Source organism: Tursiops truncatus, chromosome 21 (genome assembly GCF_011762595.2).
Source record: "Tursiops truncatus isolate mTurTru1 chromosome 21, mTurTru1.mat.Y, whole genome shotgun sequence".
Lineage (NCBI taxonomy): Eukaryota > Metazoa > Chordata > Mammalia > Artiodactyla > Delphinidae > Tursiops > Tursiops truncatus.
The window spans coordinates 13,060,365-13,082,786 of record NC_047054.1 but is presented as its reverse complement, the minus strand read 5'-3'; the positions used below and the strand labels follow the sequence as shown (position 1 = coordinate 13,082,786).

The 22,422-nt window shown below is 48.5% G+C and overlaps 1 protein-coding gene across 2 annotated transcripts in view; it reads left to right on the top strand.

Annotated features, from left to right (window-relative positions):
- Nucleotides 1-5,355: 5,355 nt before the first annotated feature.
- Nucleotides 5,356-22,422, top strand: part of ACSL1 (acyl-CoA synthetase long chain family member 1) — a 72,329-nt gene continuing 55,262 nt past the window's right edge. The window contains exon 1 of one of the 2 annotated variants that reach the window (XM_019921487.3): nt 5,356-5,515. The gene's annotated coding sequence lies outside the window, so the exon portion shown is untranslated. Of the gene's footprint in view, nt 5,516-11,795; nt 11,817-22,422 lie in introns of those variants that run through there. The other variant, XM_033848734.2, reaches the window with a different exon arrangement.

Here is a 22,422-nt window from a genome sequence, read left to right as displayed (position 1 = left end):
CACCCCAGTGGTCATTGCAGCACTATTTACAATAGCCAGGTCATGGAAGCAACCTAAATGCCCATCGACAGACGAATGGATAAAGAAGATGTGGTGCATATATACAATGGAATATTACTCAGCCGTAAAAAGGAACGAAATTCGGTCATTTGTCGAGACGTGGATGGATCTAGAGACTGTCATACAGAGTGAAGTAAGTCAGAAAGAGAATAACAAATATCGTATATTAACACATATATGTGGAATCTAGAAAAATGGTACAGATGAACCAGTTCACAGGGCAGAAACAGAGACACATGTAGAGAACAAATATATGGACACCAAGGGGGGAAACTGGCGGGGTGTGTGTGTGTGTGTGATGAATTGGGAGATTGGAATTGACATATATACTCTAATATGTATAAAATGGATAACTAATGAGAACCTGCTGTATAAAAAGATAAAGAAAATTCTAAAATTCAATAAATAAATAAATAAATATTTTTTTAAAAAAATGAAGATAAAAACAGTAAAAAAGAAAAGAGAGATAACTAATAAGAACCTGCTGTATAAAACAATAAATAAAATTAAATTAAAAAAAAAGAGACACATGCACCCCAATGTTCATTGCAGCAGTATTCACAATAGCCAGGTCATGGCAGCAACCTAAATGCCCATCGACAGACGAATGGATAAAGAAGATGTGGTACATATATACAATGGAATATTACTCAGCCATAAAAAGAACAAAACTGGGTCATTTGTAGAGAAGTGTATGGACCTAGAGACTGTCATACAGAGTAAAGTAAGTCAGAAGGAGAAAAACAAATATCGTATATTAACACATATATGTGGAATCTAGAAAAATGATACAGATGAACCGATTTGCAAGGCAGAAACAGAGGCACAGATGTAGAGAACAAACGTATGGACACCAAGGAGGAGAGCGGGGGGCGGGGTGGGATGAACTGGGAGATTGGGATGGACATATATACACTAATATGTATGAAATAGATAACTAATAAGAACCTGCTGCATAAAAAATAAAATTCAAGAATAAAAAAATTAAAGAAAAGAAAGCAAAAACTAAAAGCAAATATACCATACTAATGTTAGATATTAATAATAGCAGAAATTGGGTGTGGGGTTTATGGAAATTCTGCAATTTTTCTGTAAATCTAAAACTGTTCTAAAAAATAAATTTTAGGACTTCCCTGGTGGTGCAGTGGTTAAGAATCTGCCTGCCAATGCAGGGGACACAGATTTGAGCCCTGGTCCAGGAAGATCCCACATGCCACGGAGCAACTAAGCCCATGCGCCACAACTATTGAGCCTGTGCTCTAGAGTCCGCGAGCCACAACTACTGAGCCCATGTGCCACAACTACTGAAGTCTGTGTGCCTAGAGCCTGTGCTCTGCAACAAGAGAAGCCACCGCAATGAGAAGCCCGCGCACCGCAATGAAGAGTAGCCCCCGCTCACCACAACTAGAAAAAGCCCGCGTGCAGCAACGAAGACCCAACGCAGACATAAATAAATATTTTTAAAAATAGAGATTATTTTAAATAAATAAATAAACTTTAAAAAATCTCATATAAAGAAGCAATTAATGAGTATGCAGCCAAAATGGTAGGGGTAAAAACTTATTATAGAGGTCGGAAAAAATTGATAAAATGTTTAGATTTCTCCTAGTTTTTGTGAAGTGTATGGTGTTATAAAGTTTTAAAATTTGAAATTTATTTTTATTTCTTGTTTCAATCTATTGAAACTTTCTATTTTGTATTCAACTTTGTAATTTTCTTAATGAGGCCCCCTAAATTACATAAACTTCCAGTTCCACAAAACCTGGATCCATGCTCGTTTGATCATGTGTGAATAGTTAGAAAAGTATGTCCAGTTCAACAACTGAGTACGTACTGTGTGTAAATAGCATGCTAGGACTTGCATAGGCGTGTGGGGTGGTGGTGGTTTATGAAAATAGGATACAGTGCCTGCTCTCCAGACACTTACAGTTTCATGGGGAGACGGTTATATGTCTAACGTAGATGTCTACTGATGCCAACCCTTTCTTTAACCATCCACCTCCCAAGGTCTGGAAGTAAAAGCACATTGGCCATTATGACTTACTTTATTTATTTTAGCTGTGCCGGGTCTTAGTTGCATCACGCAGGATCTTCATTGCGGCATGCGGGATTTTTTAGTTGCGGCATACAAACTCTTAGTTGTGGCATGCATGCGAGATGTAGTTCCCCGACCAGGGATCAATCCTGGGCCCCCTGCATTGGGAGCACATAGTCTTACCCACTGGACCACCAGGGAAGTCCCAGCCATTTTTTTTTTAATTGTTCATACATTTAAAAAAAATTTTTATTGGAATATAGTTGCTTTACAATCCAGCCATTATTAACTGATGTGGCTTAGTTCAGAGGACCATGCTCAAAAGCAACAGATGTAGACGATTAATAATCATCACAACTTCACAGGGGGCAACTGCAAGTGAGGGCTTTGGAGACAAGGCCATTGTCAACCTGCCCCTCAGCTTGTCTCCAAAGGATGACTTTGACTCACTTTAGCTTCTCTAGAAGATTGATGTAGATTTAGATCTAGCTGGAATTAGCCACAAAATTCTAATCAAGTCAAAATGTAATGGGGGTGAGAACAACTGAGAAGACTCAAGCTTCTGTTAGGAAATTCGTTGCACTGAAACATCCAGTTGGCTCTTGGTCGCTCAGGTAGAGAGTCTTTTGGAAGAAATAAAGTAGAAAAGAGGTTTGAGACTGGATTCCTACTTCTACGCGAGTCACAAAATGGAACCCCCAGCTGTGGAGTCTGGAACTTTCATTTAATGAGAAGACTGAGGCCAGAGGATGGCAGTCCTTGTGACACCCTTCTAAGGTCCGTACTCTTAATCTCGTTTTACAGAGGATGGAATGGGGCTTTATGCAGGTTGGCCCAATCCCAAAGCCTGTGTTCTCAACTTCTGTGCAATACTGCCACCCATCATGTCTATATCTGATGGTCACAGGACAACCCCATAAACTGTGAAAGTTTTTGAAATGATTACAGAGCAAAGGCTTTTTAAAAAGTCTTTGTGACCACCTAGAAGAGTGGGATAGGGAGGGTGGGAGGGAGATGCAAGAGGGAGGGGATATGGGGATATATGTATATGTATAGCTGATTCACTTTGTTATACAGCAGAAACTAATACAACATTGTAAAGCAATTATACTCCAATCAAGATGTTAAAAAGAAGTGTTAGTGCCGAAAAGGACCTGAGAAATTATTTCTTCTAGCCCCCTTAATTCCTGAGGGGAAACCTGGACTTCTGGGGAGTGAAGTTGCTTCCCAGCGTCACAGAGTAGCTTCTGCCAGCGGGCTAGGAATCGAGATGCAATCCCCGGTTGTGTGCCGGTCCCGGTCTAGAGCCTGAATTAAGGGCTAGAACCCAGGGACAGGCATGCTCATTAGGAGAAAAGTGTCCCTGGAGAGGGAAGGGATAAGAGGAGGCAGCCAATGACAACTGTGACATGTTATGGGTGGAATTGAGGGCCCCCCCCCATTTATACGTTGAAGTATTAACCCCTAGGACCTCAGAATGTGACCTTATCTGGAGATAGAGTCTTTACAGAGGTAATCATGTTAAAGTGGGGTCATTATTGTGGACCCTAATCCAGTTGGACTGGTGTCCTTATATGGAGAAATCTGGACACAGGCACATATGGAGGGAGAGCCACACAAAGAGACATAGGGAGAGGACGGCTCTAGAGAGAGGCCTGGAACAGAGTCTCCCCACACAGCCTTCAGAGGGAACCAACTCTGCTCTCACCTTGATTTTGAACATCTAGCCTCCAGAACTGTAAGACGATACTTTTCTGTTGCTTAAGACACCCAGTTTGTGGCACTTGGTTATGGTTGCCCCAGCAAACTAATGCACCACAGACCTTGGGAAGCATCTGAGGAGGCACCGTGGCTGAAGGACCGGCAGGAGAAGTCAGGGGGCAAAGGAGGGGCTGAAATGATGAAATTATGGGTGCGGAGAAGGAGACACAGGCAGAGATCTAAATCCAGGATTAGCAAGTGGAAACCCATACAAACGAAAGTGGAGTCCATTTTTTTCTTTTAAGTGGAGAGTCAAGATCTAGCAGATCTAGATGAGAAGGGAGCCTAGGAGAAGTGAGCTGTTATAGAGGCCACCGGGGTGTGGGCTGCCTCACCATCAGCTTCTGGAGCAGTGAGAGAAGCCCAGGGGGAAGTCCTTAGGAGATTATCGTGGAGTCAGCTGCAGTCCGCTTTGAGGTCTCCGTGAGCACAAGTTCACCAGAATGTTAAGTACAAGTACACTTGCACGGCCTGACTATTATGGACGTGCTCTGGAGGCCGACTGCCTGAGTTCCCAGTGACTTTTGCCCTCACTAGCATTCAACCTCTCTGGGCCTCAGTTTCTGAATCTGAAAAGGGAATAATGACTGCACCCACCTCATAGGGTTATGATGAAGATTCAATAAAATAATGTGTGTGAAATGTTTCAGTAAAAGTTATCTGTCATTATTAGAGGTGTTTATTACAACAATAATTCTTCTCCTGCCTCCAATTCCAAGCAGTACTAGATAAGTGCCCTCCACGCACTGCGGGGCACAAGCGCCACTGTAACTGGGACCACCGGTATTAGAGGTTAAGGATACTGGCAGGCCACAGGTGCTAAGAGGAAAAATAACATTTGGGCTCCGAGCCTGAAAAAAATTGCGTTGGCTTCTGAAAGCCCCAAATCGGCATCGCATGCTCGCAGACAGAAGTCCTCACAATAGCACAGCCAGGACTGAGCAGTGGACAGGCCACAAGAATTGTCAGGTGAACACCGCCCTTGAGCGATGTCGAGCATGCGCTCTGCTCCACCTATACCTGGGCTCATCTGTCCGGGTTGCTTCATGTCCAGGGCTCTGCAGAAATCCAGACGAGAGCCTTCCCAGCCAGGGAGTGTGGCGAAACTCTATGTGGGGGCTGTAGTGAAATCAGGTTAAAAGGGGTTACGCACGTCGCTGCCAACGAAAATAGGAAAGGAAAGTCCTCGGGCCCCCAGGGCGCCTCCCTGCAAAAGCCCCCTCCCGCCAAGGAGTCAGCGGGGCACGCGGTTGCGGGTGGAAAACGCAAAACGGCGTTTCCCGGCCGCCGCAGCACCGCAGCCTTCCGGGCTGAGCCACCACAATTTACCCCTTGCCCTTCCTCGGACTCATTACGAAATCCACGGCAGTTCGGACGACTAGAGATACGTGTGCCCCGGGACACTCCGTGCCCTCCTGGCATGCGCGCGACCAGACGGGAAGGCGAGCACGCGGCGGGCGGGGCGGGGCGGGGCGGGGCCTGAGGGCGGGGCGGGCGCGGCACGAGCACCCGCTGCAGCCGGGCTCCAAGGCGGCGGGGCGTGGGGCGTAGCCAGCCACGCAGTGGCGGCGGCCCCCTTAAATAGGATCCGAAGTTGGCTCGGGGTCAGCAGTGGGCTGCGGTGACAGCCGGCGGTGCACGGCCGAACCTGTGGAGGAGGTGAGTGCTCCTGCCGCGGGGAGCCGCATCCGTGCCCGCTGCGGCGCCGGCGTCTCGGCGGGGCGCGGGGCTGAGGCTGCCCTGCCGGCCCGAGCCCAGGAGGTTGCGGCCGCAGCGGAGGCACGCGAACAGGGCCTCGGCTCGCAGGGACGTTCCGCTTTTCCGGCCTCTGCCGCGCAGCTCCTCGGGTTCCCGCCGCAGCGGAGGCCTCCGGGCCGCCCTAGCCGCCGCCGCTTCCCGTGCCGGAGCCGGGGATGCGGGCCCGCAGCTCCCCTCGGGCGGCGCGGGTTTGGGGCTGGTGCACAGCGTGGTGCGTGTGACGCGCGCCGCCGGACCGGGTCCTTGTTTGTGTGGCGGCGGGGACCGGCCCGGCGGGAAGCCGGACCCGGAGCTGCAGATACCAGGCGATGATTCGGCGGGGCCGTGACGGTGCTCTCTGGGCCGCGGCCTCCTTCCTGCCCCCGTGGCGGGGTTTCAGGCGCTCTCGGACCGCGCGTGGAAGCATCGGAGCAGGCGGTCTCCCAGCCTCGGCGTGACGGTGGCCCCTGCGCGCAGCGCCCGCGGGAGGGTCAAAGGCAGCATCAAAAGTCTGTTGCCACCATGTGGAAATTCTCGCGGTGCTTGCAGAGGAGTGCCCATATCCGCTGCACATGGCCGTGATGGAGTCATTTAAAGAGCCTGGCATGTTTTGAAATTAGGAAGCAAAAATCATGTTATCTATTACCTTGTAGCCTAGACGGTGACTTGAATGAACAAAGAGCCTGGCATGTTTTGAAATTAGGAAGCAAAAATCATGTTACCTATTACCGTGTAGCTTAGACGGTGACTTGAATGAACACGTGCACGAGAACCGAGAGACCGGACTCCTTCCCCACCCCACTCACTTTCAAGGTTATGGAGCTTAACTAAGACCGTTATAAAAGTGCCCTTGCCTTTGAAAGTTCAGACTTTTAAGCTTCTTGTTGATGCAGGAATATACAGAGTGCCCTAACTGTTAATATTCTTACTTTTATTTTTGACCTTTGCTTAGCATAAGAGAAACTGGTTAAATTTCAGTTTCTGACACAGATTTCACCTGTGATTATCTCAGTGTAAACAATTATTTGCTTAACACTTAACAAACAAAAAGCCAGTCAAAACCTCTGGTTTGATGCAGTTTTCAGATGGAGGTGGCAGGTTAGATTGGCTTAAAACTTAAAGTCTGAGTTGACAGTCTGGTTGGGTGGGCTTGAGAAGGTGGGACTTTCACCTTCGCTTGCCATCAGGGTAGAGCCAGTCCTGGGAGACTTTTTTTCTTATTCTGACTCAACTGGGAGAATCCCTTCCTAGTATGAAACTTGACTCCTCATTTGGAAAAGACTGCATTAGACCAAAGTCTTTCACAGCTAAAATTCTGTGACTAGAAAAAGCAAACCCTGAAGAGTAGCACACTTCATACCTCCCTCCCCCACTTAAAATAAGATAGACGCATCGTAGACCATGTGTTACAGATTTCTGTTTTCTGCATTTGCTGTAGAATGAAAAGGCTTTTATTAAATCGCCCTTCTCTCACAATTATAAGCATGTTGACCTATTTCCTTCCCGTCTCTGTTATGCATAGTTTGGCAGTATTTTTATTATCGTTGTGAGCAGCCTGACTAAAAAGAATCTCTGGGCTTTTAAATTTGGGGCATTTAAGAGATAGATACTTGTGACAAAGGCAGGTAGAGACAGGTGTCTGTTTATATCACAAAGGTCAAGTGTTCATAACTGTCTCTGCTTCTGGTTGAGCTTTGGAATAGCTGACAGTGTACCGCATGCCACAGTGTCCTGCTTGATATCCAGGGCTGGTTACATCTTTGGTTTTTGATGTAGCTGTCTTGTGGAAGTTTGGAGGAGGGCCTGGGGAAAGATCATGTTTTGTCATTACAGCTGGGGATTTCTCCTCTCTCCCTTCAAGTTTCACTTTCCTGGAAAGAGGGAGACTGTAGGAATAGTAGTAATTTCTAGATGTGATACTCAGTAACCTTGGGGGAATAGATAATTTTTTAAGGTCGGTTGCTGAATTTATTGTGCAAATTTGCCACCTATGTCCATTATTCTTTTGCATTTACTATCTGTTATAACCAAATTCTGTCAGTGTTGACAGAATTAATCACGTTTTGTGAACAGTATTGTTTGGATGATGCAATGTGTTAGACTCCCTGTCTTAGAAAATACAAAAGAACATCCTTTAAGGCAGCTCAGAGCTGTAGTTATCCTAAGTCCTCTTCAAGCTCTGCTGTCTGACAGGCCGTGGCCAGTCAGGAGGGAGATCAAAGATGCCAGAGTTTTTATTGAAGGTTATCGGTCCAACTTGATGTGCAGACAAACACATTAGAGTCACTTTGCTTTGACACTCCTGCCTGGAGGCCAAGTCTCAGGGAACAGAGAAGGTGCCAGGGGTTGAGTTTGAGTTTCAACGTTCTAGTACTTAAAGGAGCTTTGGAGAGCTTTTAAACAAGCACAAGCCCCGAAGTCATAGCTGTACGTGATGAACTAGAAGGTAGAGGCAAACTTACCAGTGCTTGTGTCCACAACTCCATGCCATTTCCTCACCCTTTCCTCATCTAAAATGCTGAATGCCAGCTCTTAAGAAATCCTAGTTTGTGTAAGCTCGAGGTGATACATAATTTGTACCACAGTGACAAGAGAAAAGGGTCACATAATTTGAGTTCGGTTCATTTTTCTGCTTTCTCACATCCTAACATTTAGGATTTCTTAACTGTGTTGGAGGCAACACAGTTATTAGTCATAACTTTTGTGGAATCAAGAGGGAAGGAGAAATATGACAGAGCCTTCTCTGAAATTTGGCCGGCTTGGAGGGGTGGCACTTTCTTTGGCCAAAAACTTAGCTGGGGGTGAGGACTCTGTTTCCCTGCTGCAGAAGAATACATGTGGCTGGAGGCCAGCGTCTTGTCTCTAGAATCTAAGATTTCAGGCCTGGTGCCTCCATGTAGTTTTCAAGTTCTAAATAAAATTTGAAAGCTGTCTAATATCTAAGTCAAAACTATTTGCCTCAGAAAATCTGTATGTATAAATAAAATTATATGTTTATATAAATACAGTATACAATAAGACATCATTTTTATAATATATACATTTAATGTTGTAATAGGAATCTATGCTTGTTATAGAAAATTTGTGAACTATAAAAAATAAATCTGGGAGTTCCCTGGTGGCCTACTGGTTAGGATTCTGGGCTTTCACTGCTGTGGCCCGGGTTCAGTCCGTGGTGGGGGAACTGAGATCCTGCAAGCTGCATGGTATGGCCAAAAAAAACCCCCAAAAACAAAAACCTCTCTTCAAGAGATTGAATATTAGTAACATTTTCATGTATTTCCTTTTGGTATTTTTCCAGATTTTTTTAAGCTTAAGTGTATATTTTTAATAGAAGATAAAACTTTTGATCAATTTTAATCACCTAAGTTATATCGTGAACAATTTTTTTCATGTTACATACTATTGAAAAAAATGAGTTTTGAAGGTGACTGCCTTCTATGGTTTACGGGATGCGCCATAATTTATTCACCTTTCCCCTATCGTTGGATATTTAGGAACAGCTGTCTATTTCAGAGCAGTTCACCAAGCTTCTTACGTATTTCAGTATATCTTTTTTTTAAGTTTGGGCAAGTTCTGCTTTAAAATTGTTGAAATTGACAATGATTTGGAAATTATTTTTATTAGTGTATGGTTTTAATGGACTTTTGGGTTCATGTGTTCTAGTCAAAAGCTGTTCAAATAAGGATTTCATGCTTTGGAAAGGTAAGTGAAAAGAAGTTAGGGCACCACAGGAGGAAATGTGGGCTGCCTTTTGCACCATTTCCTCATTCTAGAGGGACTTCTGATAAATGTATTATCTGTCCATTTGCACACTTATTTGGCCGCTGTAGAAGTTGGCACTTTCCCCACAGGTTTGTTGTGGGAAAAATATCCATATACGTAAGGCCAAAATGCCCTGAGTACCATTTATTCTTTTGTTAACCAGAGTAAAGAGAAAGTTCCTGCAGGAGCTCGTTTCTCCCTCCAGGCTCAGCTGTCAACTGCAGAGCAAGGCAGTGTCAGCTGAGTGGACAGGATGGGGGGTGATGACAGCTCATAGAGCCAGGCACTGTTCTTGGTGCTTCAGATCTGTTAACACATTAATCCTCCCACCTACCCTGTAAGGTAGGTCCTACTTTTATCCATATTTTACGGAAGGTAAAGGAGCAGGTACAGGGATTAAGTCTCCCAAACCAGGGTTTGAACCTCGGCAGTTTGGCTTCTGGGCCGGAGCGCCTAATGGCTTGGCTCTGCTTCTTGAACTTGAAGGGTTCTTAGTCCGGGGGGGCCTGGAAAGTTCTAGGTTATCCAGCAAGACTGAGGACAGAGCTGGTTCTTCTTCCGTATCATTGCTCCTTGGTCATCCCCTATCTCATTCACACGCTGTCTTTACTACCAGCGGGCTGAAACGACAACAGATTTTGATTCAGCTCCATTCGGCGAGTGATGAGATCACTTGTTACACAGCTGTGACGTTCTAGAAAATTAAAGAGTAAAAGGCTTTGCGTGCCCTGGAAGTTAGTCTTGTTCTAGATCGCGCTGGAGACTTTTAATAGACAAGAGAATAGAATTGTGGATTTGCAGGGTTTGAAGGCACAGAGGTATAGTCCAGTGGTTATGGCCTCCTTTCCCCAGGACAATTTTAGGCAGAACCCCAATATATGAAATAAATAAAAGCAGGGCTGCCATGGTTTAAGGAGGGAGGGGTGGGAATCCCAGATCACAGAGACTCGAGACGCGGCTGCTTCCTCACCTCTGAGACACTCCAGCGCACCCCAGGTTCCCTGGGTCCCTGAGCCTAACTCACTCATCACCCGATGCAGTACCTGGTGCAGGAGAGGAGGTGACTTACCAAGGTTACACACACTGTGTTCCCCTCGGGCCGTGACACACATGGCGTTTGTCCCTGGGCCCTATGCCTGCTCGAGGAACGGCTGGACCTCGGGGTCATCCTTGACTTGTGCCCCAAGATCCTGCCAGTCAGCAGGTCCTGCTTATTCTGTACCGTGCTGCCCAGCACACACACATTTCTTCCTTTCATTGTCCATGTCACTGCCCTGATCCAGAGTCTGTCACCTCCAGTTTAGACAGCAAAAGTCCTTAGTTAAAAAAAGAAGGGGAGGATGATGACTCTTCCTAACACAGAGTTCGGATCGAATCCCTCCTCCGCCCGGAAGCCTTCCAGGGCCCCTCTGGAAGGCCCCAAGTCTTCACGTAGCTTGGCTCTCGGGGGCTTCTGGGGTCTGGTTCCAACCTGCTGTTTCCCATGAGTCTCCCAAACCACCACGAGCTGGGACTTTTTTTTGTTTGTTTTGTTTTGTTTTTTTTGCGGTACGCGGGCCTCTCACTGCTGTGGCCTCTCCCGTTGGCGGAGCACAGGCTCCGGACGCGCAGGCTCAGCGGCCACGGCTCATGGGCCCAGCCGCTCCGCGGCATGTGGGATCCTCCCGGACCGGGGCACGAACCCGTGTCCCCTGCATCGGCAGGCAGACTCCCAACCACTGCGCCACCAGGGAAGCCCAAGCTGAGACTTTTGGAAAGAGACTCTGGTGGCACAGGGTTGAACCAAGGCCTCTGCACCCATTACTCTGTCTTCCACCCAACTCACCGTCCCGTGCCCCGAACGAGCCTCCCGGGCCTGTGTGCCCACCGTCCCCCGTCTGCAGTGACGTTCTTCATCCCACCCTCGTTGCCCATCGCTCCACTCTTCAGAGGCACTTTCCCCAGAGGGACCGTCGCCGTCCTCAGACTCCACATCACTCACTGAAACCCTCGGCTGACAGCAACTGGTGGTTAAAATGATGAAACACTCCCATTCCGGTTAGAAGACAGCTGCTACCCCAAGAGCCCTCACCCCTAATTCAGAAACTGTAGAGTTAGCGCCTGGCCGGGGAGGCTCTCCTGAACCCTGTTCTGGTGGTTGGCCTCCTTCTTTTCCAGTTGCTTGGTGCCAGGCTGTACTGGTTACCCCGCGTTTTGAGCGCCCCCCAGCGCCCTTCCTTTGCCTCTTCGTACGCGCATAGCTCACTTCCGCACTAGGTCCCCCAGCCACGCCCTGAGCTCTGTGCATTTAGGAGACCTAGTCACCGTTGTTTCTGTTTTCAGCAGCGTTTAACGCAGGGCCTCGCTGCCAGTAAGTGCTTAGTGTTATCTGATGATTGATTGAGACCAGGAGACATTCAGATGGACAGATGTCTCATAGACGGTGTCACTGACAAGAATGTACATTTCATCGTTCCAGGTTTGTATGTTATGATCCTGTGCAAGGCTTAGATCTTGTAGCTGAGATCAAGGCGTTGAAAATCTCCGGAGGCGCCCCAGGCTGAGTAGCTGGCAGGGACCTTGCTGTCACACCATCCAACCAACCAGCTCACCGGGGAGGGACCCGCAATGCAGAGGGTATGCCCAGCAGCCCAAGCAGGCTAGATGCCGGAGGCGGTGCCGGGCTGTGTTTCCCCTCCTGGCATGAGTCAGAGAATAGCACGTCAGACTCCAGGGCCTCTCTGCAGGGCACGCAGGGACTCTAGCTGAGGTCCCGGGACAGACCGCCTCCGATGAGCCAGGCCCTTAGCCTGCCGGGGCCCTTGCCTAGAGTCTCCTCCCTCCAGAGCAGCCCGCTCAGTCCGCTTGGCCTCGGCACTAGCCCGGGTGCCTGTGACGTGTGCTGTACTGCCCTCCCCGGCACGCTTCTTTCCATCACAGGGCGACGCGGAGTATTTTTGTCTCCCCCTGGATAGAAAGTCCGTGTGCAGCTTGGGCCGGCACTGTTACCCTGCGTCCTGGGCGCCGCAGGCTTTTGCAGGCGCTCCGGTTAGCAGTTGTATTTACCGCTGCCCGTAGTCGGGAACTGACAGAGACTCTAGCCAGGCAGGTGACAGAGAGGAGGTGGGGCGCTGGTCTCCAAGATGGGGTGCATGTGCCCCAGGTTGGGGAGACCATCTATAAGGGTGCAGGTGGATGTATTAGAACTTCTGTAGATATTTATTTTTTAGCGTTCTTTTTAAATTCATAATTGTATGTTTCATAATGTTCAGAAAATATTTGTACATGTATACAGTTTATAAATAAGTGCATCTACATATCAGGGATACATTTACTTATGATTTTTGATGCATTGTCAGAAGTTTAGAGAGCCAGAAAATTAACTCCTTCTCTGCCACCAGTAGGGCAAGACCCCTCCAAATGCCATTGTTAAAAGAAAGGAATTTGTTAGTTAAGGGGGGATAGACACTGCTTTGTGACACTGGGTTGTGATTCGTGTCAAATTAGCCTCTGACTTTAGGAGAGCCAGGTTAAATCTGGAAGATGTTTTGCCTTTGGCCAAAACTTGACAATGTAGAAAGAAGCATCTTTAGGACAAGGATTTCATTTTTTTCTGTTTTATTCATTCACTCCTGTGCGTCAGGCAGTGCTTGATGTAGAGTGGGTGCTGCCTAAATATTCTCAGTGTGTACATATGTACCTTTTTCTTGCAGGACAATTAAATATCATGCTGGGTTGGCCACTTCAAGTCAATATTTGAGTTGGCTGTCTTTGTTTAAACCTTTGGTCAGTGGCAGGTTACAGCATCTGTGCCCGTTTTACTCCTCTTAACTAAGTTCTCAAAGCTGTAGGATCGTAGAGCTAAAAGGATCGTAGAGCTAAAACGGGCCTCAGAAGTGTCACTTGAATGATAAGAAGTTTGGGATTTCCTTTTAAATTGTTTTTTAAGAATGAAACAATGCTGACAAGATGTTGATCATTATTGAAACTGAAGCTGGGGTTATTATGGGTACATGGTGGCTTCTTATACTACCCTGTATACTTTTGAATAGATTTGGAAATTTTCATAATAAAAATTTAAACAAAACATAAAGGGAAAATAAAGACCCCCCAACTAGCGTCACCTGTTCCGAGGAGGTACGGCCAGATGGGACAATCTCTTTTTTTTCCCTTCCTTCTTTTAAACACTGGGTCATTATTCTATAATCCTCTGTAACTGGTTAGATTCGTTTTGTCTTTAGCTTCCCCAGGGCTAATCACCTCTTACAGTTACCTGAACTCTGGGTGTAACCCTCGCTCACCGAGGCCTCCCTCATCCCTTCTCACACAGTGAGCCAAATCCTGCTTGAACCTTTTCTCTGTTTCTCCTGTCGCTTTCCTGCCGCACCACTGACGGTGTCCCCAGAGCTGAGATCTGTCAACGCTCAAAAGTGGATTTCTTCCAAGTTTGGGAGTAGCTGGCCTTGCTCTCTCTCTGGGTAGAAATCTGCCTTTTATTCTGTGTTCCACTCACCCCTGCTTTGTTAGCCATTTCTCTGGTTTATCTGTCCCTTTGGAACCTTGGTCTGTTTTCAGAGGTGTAAGTATCTCTACCCAACCTTGTGTCCCCTCAGCCTGCTTATCCAGGTCACTGACATTTGCAACCTCTGGGAGCTGCAAGGGCTGGTCCTGCTTCCCTCTGGCTCCTGCACCAGCTTTGCTCAGACTGCCGCCAGGCTGCTCTCCTGGGAGAGAGGCGTGTCGGGGCCTCTGGTCTATGTCACTGTTGTCCTTAACCTACCCGCCACCCCGAGTGCTGCCAGCACAGGCCGGGCCTTGACGTTTCCCCACCCCCAGCTGCCTCTGCCTGTTCCTGTCTGGCTCTCGGCTCGCTGGACTGCCCTCCCTCTGTGCTCCAGCCCATACACAGTGCTTTCTCCCCTCTGGCTCCTGGAGCCCAGGGCCCTGCATAGTTTGGTTAACTCCTGCAGGTGCGTTAACTCCTGCAGGTGTGTTAACTCTTACAGGTTAGGGCAGACGGTGAGAGCTTAGATATATATTTTCTGGGAGGGGCTTTCACCCCATCTGTCACTTTGCTGGAAGGACAGGTTACCACCCAGGGCCCTTTCTGGAGCAGGTGGGAAATACATAAATACAGGAGGAAGTGAACTGACCTGACCTAGTTATAGCTTGTTTATCTTGAGAAACTAAAAAAAAAAAAAAAAAATACAGCAAAGTACAAAGAGTAATAAAACCATAAAACAAATACCCATAGAATTGATGGGGGCTTTTTTTCTTTTCTTTTCTTTTTTTTTTTTTTTGCGGTACGCGGGCCTCTCACTGTTGTGGCCTCTCCCGTTGCGGAGCACAGGCTCCGGACGCGCAGGCTCAGCGGCCATGGCTCACGGGCCCAGCCGCTCCGCGGCATGTGGGGTCTTCCCGGACCGGGGCACGAATCCGTGTCCACTGCATCGGCAGGCGGACTCTCAACCACTGCGCCACCAGGGAAGCCCTGATGGTTTTTTTTAACAATGGGCTGTTTTCTTTTTATGTCCTTCCATCACCCGGAGTTTCTGGGTGGGTGGGATCCTGTTATTTAGTCCCAAGTGCCAGGACTGCCCGGCCAGCTTTTGCCTCCTTGAGCATCACCTTGGAGATGCTCTGTGGTGTTGGAGACAGAAGGGGCGGAGCTTCCCTCTGTTCCCCCTCCCTTCCTTGTCCCCCGGGGGCCTGCGCAGGCAGCAGGGGGCTGGCTCAGGTTTTGCAGCTCACGGGGCACAGCCAGTACCTGGACAGAGAGCTCCGTGCCTGTGGGTCTAGCGTTCTTTCATGATTCTGTTCTGCCCCCTCCCATAGCCACTACCGGAAGTTGCTAGCTTTGGACAGAGCATCTGAAGGGACCCCAGGACTTCGGTGCCTTCTCTGTGTGCAGCTGCTCAAACAAATGGACCTCCTCCTGGTCCTGAGGCCCTTAGAGGAGGGCCCCTGCCAGCTGGGTCCAGCCCTGGTCATTGTGAAAGACGTGGGTCCTGTTTCCTGTTCGATTGTTGTCCCCTCCTCTCGGGGAGCCTTCTGCTTCGGGGTTTACTTTGTGGTTCATTACATGCCAGGAAGGTAGAGAATCTTTTCTTCTGGATTGTTTAGTGGCCACAGGAATTTTATTTCTTCTCCAGCTATTATCATAACAGGCTCTCCTTGTGTTGCCTGACTGCCCCATACCACGGTGTCATTCTCTGTGACATGCAGGCCCCCAGACGTAATCAGGACCCTCCGTGTGCCCAGATCAGCTGAAACAACATGCCTGTCAGACCCACTGATGAGCGGGAAGCCTCGCCTGCAGGAGCCTCTTCTGTCTTGGTTCTCGCAGAAGCCTGGGCCCAGCCTAACAAACAGCCGCCCGGTCTCCAGCCGCTGAAGCAGAGCCGGCGGACTGTGGGTCTGCTCTGTCCAGGGCCGTTCCCTTCTCTGGCTCTTCCTGAGAAACAGCCCTGCCCCGTCGTGACTCGTATCTAGATACCACTTAACAGTAGTGAATCGCTGTTTGAAGACCAGTGGAAACATCTTGCTTCTCTTCGGAATGTTTTTTTTGAATGGAAACATTTCCTCTTAAATCCATGCCACTAAAATTTCACCCTGACAGAGAGGCTTTTAGGTGACCTGCATATCTTCACCAGGCAGGGCCTGACTATAATTATCGTTTTCCCAAGTGGATGTGCCTGACAGGTCTCTGTATCTGTGTTGAAGAGAGAAGGGAGGAGAGCTGTGCTTGGTGGTTTTTTTCTCTCTGGGGAATGCTGGACAGGTCCTGCTTCGAGCATTCCTTGCATCCCAGATGGCCACCCACCCATCCACGCCCTGGGCCTTTCTAAGGGCTCCTCACGCCAGCCCGCCATTGTGTTCCAGCCCCTGGGCAGTTTCTGTGGTTGGGAGGATTTGCTTTCCTTTCAGAGATAAAACTCACTTACAGAAGTTGGTGGCCAGCCCTGGGGTCAGGCTCTGGACTCAGCCCTTCCGCTGGCATTGGCTGTTCTATTTAAGAAAGGGGTTTGCTGTCTTGTCTTCCTCATGGGCAGCCTTGATTTGTTGTAAACTAACCTGCAATCACATGTCTGAATGGATTTCTACAAAGGAGAAGTGAGGACCCTTGCCCTTAGATGACCTTGGGGGTGACATCATACATAAGTGAAAGAGTTTGAGAAATAGGCAATGGGAAGATGGGAAAATGGACATTCTGAGGTAGCCTCTCAGTCAGTGGCTTACCATCCTGTCTGCTGGTTTGTTTCTTTCCCCTTCAGGTCCCCTGGTAGGTGCTGCTTCCTCCCAGCTCACTGCCTCATAGCAGCAGCGAGGGTGCCAAGGGAAGATGCTGAAGTTTGGAAATGGCCTGAATACCCGCTTTCTCTTTGGAGAATCACAGCTCTGTGTACACATCTTCCAGAGGCTTGCAGTAGAGAACTGGGCAGAATCACAGAGGGTCGTTCATGACTCAGGAGATGTTTGGGAAGCACCTGTTCTGGGCAGGGCACCATGTTAAGCACTGAGGGCATCTTGAGACGGTTGGGGCAGGGCTCTGGTCCATGAGGAGGGGTAGCCTCTCCCCAAGGGAAGCATACACTCGCCATAAGCGCAAAACAGGAGACGCTAAGGACCACACGAGGGCTACAACTAAAGCATTCCTGGAATTCAGAGGAAGGACTCCCGGCTTCTGACTGAGTGGGTCCTGTAAGAATTTATTCGGGAAAGCAGCCTCTGGCCTATTTGGGTAGGATTTGGACATTTTTTTTTTTTTTTCTGGCTGCGTTGGGTCTTCGCTGCTGTGCGCAGGGTCCCTCTAGCTGGGGCGAGCAGGGGACACTCTCCGCTGCAGTGCGCAGGCCTCTCATTGTGGTGGCCTCTCCTGCTGCAGAGCACAGGCTCTAGGCGCGCGGGCCCCAGTGGTTGTGGCTCGCAGGCTCAGTAGTTCTGGCTCGCAGGCTCTAGAGCGCAGGCTCAGTAGTTGTGGTGCACGGGCCCAGCTGCTCCGTGGCATGTGAGATCTTCCCGGACCAGGGCTCGAACCCACATCCCCTGCACTGGCAGGCGGACTCTCAGCCACTGCGCCACCAGGGAAGCCCTGGACATCTTAAAGCAGGACCAGGGAGGAGAGCTGTAGGTGAGGGGGACTGCGGAGTGGGTTTGGAGGCACAGGGACCTTCTTCTGGGCTTTGGGGGGCTTGTACGGTGCAGCAAGGGCAGGGGTGCCTAGGAGGAATGGAGGTGGCATGCGCTGTGACACCTGCCTCCGTGGCAGCCCTGAGGCTGGGTTGGCAGGGGAGCCCGGAGGACAGGGGGAGAGGAGGGATCGCCCTTCCACTTGCGCCAGGACGAGGGCCTAGAGATGCCTCACGGCCACCTCCGCACTTCATGGCTCCACCACCATTCTCCAGACTCCAAAACTCACCTTCCAATTCCTTCTCTTTTTTCCATTTATATCCACTTAGTTACTGAATCCTGGTACATATTTTTTTTTCAGTGATTAAATTTTTTTAAATTCTGGTAAAATATGAGTAATATAAAATTTACCATTTTAACCATTGCTAAGTGTGCAATTCCGTGGCGCTAAGTGTGCAATTCCGTGGCGTTAAGTGTGCAATTCTGTGGCGTTAAGTGTGCCATTCCGTGGCGTTACATACATTTCCAGCGTTGTATAACCATCACCACACTCTAGTCCAGAATTTCTCATCTTCCGAAGCAGAAACTGTACTGTGAAGCAGTAAACCCCCCACCCCCGTGTGTCTTTTTCTGTCTCCATGATTCACCTATTTTAGGCCCCTGGTATAAGCAGAATCGTATGGTATGCGTCCTTTTGTGTCTGGCTTCTCTCACTTGGCATAACGTTTTCAAGGTTCACCCACGTCATGGCGTGTATCAGAATTGCCGTCTTTTGTAAAGGCTGAAGAATATTCCATCGTGTGCATGTACCGCATTCTGTTTATCTCTTCACCTGTGGGTGGACATTGGGGGTCACATCCCAGCTTTTTAAAGCCCCATGTGTCCTCGCTTTTTGTCATCCTCTGCATTGTGTCCCACCTTTGTGTAGATTTGAATCACCGTGTGCCTGGGTGCCAGCACTTGCCTCTTAAGGTCCAGTGGCCTTGCCCTCAGCCCAGCCTCTAGTCCTGTTCTTGTGTGGCGCTGGGGAGGGACTTGACCTTCCCCGCACGGTTTCCTGGTCTTTGCATTGACAGTAACAGCTCCGTGCAGTGAGGACTGTTACTACACGTGCTCTCATGGGTGACTGCTTCGCACCGGCCTGACACGTGCTACGTGCTTCACTCACAGTGGCCTCACAGACATCGTAACCTCACGCTGATTTCCCCAAACATCTTCCTTCCCATCTCCCGTGCAGCTTACCCTGTCATGCGTTCCGGATTAACTTGCTCCAAATCCTTGAGCTGAGGTGGGGAGCTGCTTCTCATCCCCGGAGCCTGAAGTTACGCTCATTTTCTTAGGCCACACTCACCTCCTGCGTCCACACACAGCTCCCCCGAGACGGTGTGATGGTGTCCACAGTTTCTTTTGCACCTACTGGCACCTTGTTATTCTCTATTTTCTGTCTGTATTGTTGTTATGCAGTTTACTTCCAAGCCTCATGAATGGCGTCTGCAAGTTTTCGAAGTTTGTACCCCCAAGTGGATATTAAATCATGTACGTGTCCAATAGAAGGTGAGGTTTTCCCAAACCCTCTTTCAGTCCTCACGTTAAAGTCTTACCAAGCCTTTCACGCTACAGAGTGCTCTCTCGGGCACTTTATTTTGAACAACATCAGTAGAGGGGCACCCAGTCTTTTTTTTCATTTATTTATTTTATTTATTTATTTTTGTTTGCGTTGGGTCTTCGTTGCTGCACACGGGCTTTCTCTAGTTGCGGCAAGAGGGGGCTGCTGTTCGTTGTGGTGCGTGGGCTTCTCATTGCGGTGGCTTCTCTTGTTGTGGAGCACGGGCTCTAGGCACGCAGGCTTCAGTAGTTGTGGCTTTCGGGCTCTAGAGCGCAGGCTCAGTAGTTGTGGCGCACGGGCATAGTTGCTCCGTGGCATGTGGGATCTTCCCGGACCAGGGCTCGAACCCGTGTCAATGCAGGCGGATTCTCAACCACTGCGCCACCAGGGAAGCCTGGGCACCCTGTCTTGAAGCCACACCTGCCAATCCAAATCTTGGGTTCTTGTAAAAGTCTAAGGCAAAGAAATTGAATGCTGGCTGGGTAATTACTTCTGGGGGTTGGACTTTACAAAGGCAAGCGTTGGATATTATTATAAAAACCTTTTAAACATCAGTTTAAAAAGCAGTGAAGTATGTGGTTTAGTTATATGAATATGGACCCATAGGACAGATTTTTTTTTTTAACTGTCCTAACATTATACAGATGTGGTCCTGTGACCTGGGAGAATTTTTGCAGTGGTAGCTGCAGATGGGAGTTCAAAAAATGCTTCCACTTAACCAGCTTAAATGGAAGAGAAAAATGTGAAGATAGGCCACAGAAAACTGTTAATCCTCAAAATGTGGCTTTGGAGATTCTGAAGACCCTGTTGGAAGAAGCATGTTCAAAGACTTTGAATAAAATATTAATGAAATGTGAATAGAAAACCAGTAAATATTTCTAAAGTAATGTATATTGTTGTGTGACTTAAATATATGTATAGCTTGGTGAATACAGAGACTGTAATAAGCAGGCATTTGACCAGTTTCATCTGATCCCTAAAAGTTGATCTGTTCCAGTTGGGCACGTTATATTTAGAATCTCTTTATTTTGGGATGTATGTGATAGTGGTGGCCGGTGGCCAGTGTGAACGGGTGAGGCCTGGCCCTAATCTTACTGGTAGAAAGTCAGTCTAGCCCTATACTTGCCTGTGAAAGCTTTGTGTCCCGCTCTGGGACAGCTTTAAGGAGATGGGCAGGGAGTGAGTGTAGAATTACTCAGCTTGCCTCAACTATTTCAATAGAACAGTTTTCTAAAAACAAAGCATCTCCGCTCCCTTTGTCCTTTTAAAATCTTCTTGGAAATGGAACTGGGGATCCACACACAGAATCACTTTAATGAAAATTAGGCGGCTTTAAGGTTTACTATGCTTCCTTGGGGAGGAAAGCCCCAAGGCGGCGGATGGGGATAATTCCCTGTGGAACTACTTGCTCCTTGTGCCTGGGATCCCTGAGTGACCCAAGTGGTCCTTGTCCTTCTTGTGCTCCGGATGAGGAGATGGTCCAGGGGCAGCGACCGCCGTCAGGAATTCCCCCGTGGGATGGGGTTGGAACAGCAGACCTGGGCACCTCTGTGGAGCTTCTGTAGCTCCCACTCTCTGCAGGGAGCCTGACTGCTCCTTCGGTTCCAGAGGGGATGGTTCAAGCAAATCTAGCTTTAGGTACTTTGCCAGCCAGGGTTAAGGAGCAAGAATCCAGCGGGTCTGGAGAGGCCCCGTTGAAAGAACAGCACACGGTCTGGCTGCTGCTCTCTTGTTGCTCTCGAGGCTGAGCTGTGCCCAGCTAGTGCCGGACACAGAGGGCACTTTCAGGCCTCTGTAAATAGCCTGTTGTGCAGGGGAGGAGGTGGATAAAGAATGGCAGCATCTCGCCAGCTTGGCTTTTTGCTACTTGAAGGCGAGACGTCAGGACTTCTTCATTTGCTGCTGCCGGGGCAAGGGTACTATTTGTGTGGGTTTGTTTGAGGGCTGCATTCCTGGTGAAATAGTCCATCAGACCGCTATTATTTAGCTGGATGAAAGCTCGAGGAACTTTAGAAGGAGAGAAACATCCAGCTCACCCATTTGGGGGATTTATAAATGACACGAAGAAAATAAAATGCTAATGTAAGTATCTGTTTGCAGAATCGCAGGAGCTGTGCGTGCGTGTGTGTGTGTGTGTGTGTGTGTGTCCATAGAGAATGATGCCCTTGTGAGTCACCTCTGGCTCTGAGCCACTTTTTTCCTGGTGCAAACGGAATGGTAAGAGGTGACCCTTTGTGTACAGTGGGCCTTGAACCCACATGCTCCCAGGCCAAGGTAAAGGGGTGAATGCTAGCGGTTCTGTAGGACATGGAGAGTGAGATGGATTTCAGATGGCGAGCTCTCCTAATACTGTGGCGTGTGAGTGCTGGAGGGACCTGTAGAGGCCGCCTGCTCTCATGGTTCCTAACCTGGGGTGTGGGCTGTGGGGGGCTTGGGAGCCCCAGGTGCAAACAAGCACGTGCATGTTCTCAGTGGAGCGAGTCAGCGGCCCAGCACAGGGTAAGAATTGTTCCTGTAGAGGAAAAAGCATGAGTTTAGTTGGGTTGATGTCCCGGTCTTGGGAGATACCTTCCGGAAGCCTTGTTAAGTGTCCAGCCTCTGTTTCCTCATCAGATTTTATATTTTGATGTTTAAGTGAGACACACGATGTGAAAGCCTTTCCAAAACACCACATTGATGCTAATTGTATCATTTAACTCCTCTTCCCAAAGTTCGGGCAGATGGGTGCCAGGATTTCTGTTTTCTGACAGTCATGCAGTCCAGTTTCTATTCCCCTGCTCGTACATCTATTTCTACCCAGGTCTATTTAAAGGCGTCCTCTGCTCTGGTTCTTTGCAGTGAGCTTGTGCCAGGTTTCCCCCACCATTGGAACACTCCCCGTCATCCTGTGGTTTTAGACTCCAGCTTTATAGGAATTTCAAAAGACTCAACTGAGCGAGCTCACTTTCTGTCGGTGTGAGAGTAGCTATAGGGGAGGAGGAGCTGGCTGCCAGTAGCCTTGTGTGTGCAACAAATACTGGCCGCTTAAGCCGGCTTAAAAGCCGACTGAATCATGTTCTTAGCAAACAGCACCATGATTATATGCCTGGGCTATAAAAAACTGCCTGAGATGGTGATGTGGAAATTTAAGAATTAGGAAAAAGATTCCAACTAGAGCACCGTTGGAACAAGCATAAAATCTGGGTTTTAACCGCTTGTTGCAAGTACGTGAGTCTTGATACTTCTTAGAGACCTGCTGGGACTGTCTTAAGACGTGGTGTTTGTGTTCAGCTGGAGCATTGAAAGGCTATTTATTGTGGCTAATTTTCTTTGAATGTAGGTCTGCCTCCATTTCTAAATAGCCCAAGTG